Source organism: Solanum tuberosum, unplaced genomic scaffold (genome assembly GCF_000226075.1).
Source record: "Solanum tuberosum cultivar DM 1-3 516 R44 unplaced genomic scaffold, SolTub_3.0 scf00598, whole genome shotgun sequence".
Lineage (NCBI taxonomy): Eukaryota > Viridiplantae > Streptophyta > Magnoliopsida > Solanales > Solanaceae > Solanum > Solanum tuberosum.
The window spans coordinates 188,262-189,947 of NW_006239520.1; the positions used below are offsets into that span (position 1 = coordinate 188,262).

The window sequence follows — 1,686 nt, forward strand, 5'->3', positions numbered from 1 at the left end:
AAGGAACTCAATATCAATTTCATCATGATGCCCTGGAAAGTCCTCACTGTTGGAAAGCTACCAATAGATGATTAAAAAAATTCAATTAGAAATCATGACGACATACATATATATATATATAATATTTGTGTTTAAGAGTTCTCACATAGAAAGAAGTAATAATTCCAGCAGTGTAACCAGGTTGTAGCTTGAGAGAGGTGCCAAAATAACCAGATCGATAATCTCTTAAAGATTTAAAGCCACTCCCTGAGTTATGATCAAGCCAAATTGTTAAAGTATCTTGGTTGAGTGATTGATGTTGAGGACCCCATAAGTTTCTAAAACCTTGACTAAAATGTAAGGATCCAACTCTAGAACTAGGATAGTAGCCCGGAGAAGGCCAACCCGAACCCTCACAATTGCTTAAACAGAATAAGGAAAGCACAAGGAGAGAAACAAGTAAAACCATACTTAACAATTGCTTGAGAATGATGATGAATACTTTTGGTTTGAAATGAGAAGAAGTAGACAAGGGTATATATAAGGACATTTGAGTGGCCCCACAAAAGAAAATATATCAAGTGATAAGGAGTTGGTATATATACGTAGTGACAAAGAAGCAATTTGCTTATTACCTTTTCTTTTTTTTTGTTATCCGTAATTATTTTATTCAAGATCTAGAAAAAGTTAGTGTGTTAGGAATTTTCATTACATTTTCTCCGGTACACACCAATTCAACAAGAGAGATATGAAGTTGGATAGATCTGATTATTCATTCTAGATTAATATTCCTAGTAACGAAAAATTTAAGTATAATTTATATAAATATCGTAATGTTAAGAGCAACATTATTTCTCTACTATTTTTAAAATTACAAAAATGTCTACATCGCTAGACTTCCAGATACATCACTGGACATCCAGATATATAGGTGAGGATGTATCAGAGAGGCGATAGGACATCCGGATACATCACTGGAATTCCGGATACATAGATGAGGGATGTATCAGAGAAAGGAGGGATGTATCAGAGAGAGGAGGGATGTATCCGAGAAGGGGATACGATGTATAAGTGTGAGGAGAGTGATGTATCGGACAGAAATTTTTGAAAAAGAATTAAATGGTAAATTTTTTTAGAAATTATAGTAAAATAAGATGCATATTTAGGTAATATTTTCCAAATTTTAAAGACCTAACCAATACTATGGATGTTTTAAAAATAAAAAAAAAGCATACCCTACTCATATCTTTGCAACCCCAAAAATGGACGGCGCTAGTGTGTATTTAGGAAGAGAATTGGTTATATAGTTTGTATTTCCATGTGAGGTTTTTTCCAATAAATGAGCTTGTGTTCACCTTGTTGATTGTTAATATGTTCTTTGATGTACTTTATATTATCGTACCAAACCATCATATAAATGCGTGTTGTACTCTCTTTTTTCATTTAGTGAAATAAGTATCTATTAATTTGCTTACTATGAAGTGAATCAGTTATATAAATATATCAACTTTTGTTCTGCCAGATTTAATGTGCACCCGGGACAAGAAATAATAACTTGTTTTGGTTAATCGTGACATAATAGCTTATATTATTTTAAAGATATAAATCAATACAACACCATTCAGTTATTTCTTCCTCATATTAATTTTTAACAAAATCAAAATTATTTCATTGGGGTTCCAAAGGATAGCATAATTGTGAAAACCT

The 1,686-nt window shown here is 32.0% G+C and overlaps 1 pseudogene; it reads right to left on the reverse strand.

The window, feature by feature from the left end:
• Nucleotides 1-473, reverse strand: part of LOC102599799 (probable xyloglucan endotransglucosylase/hydrolase protein 32) — a 3,111-nt pseudogene extending 2,638 nt beyond the window's left edge.
• Nucleotides 474-1,686: the final 1,213 nt, after the last annotated feature.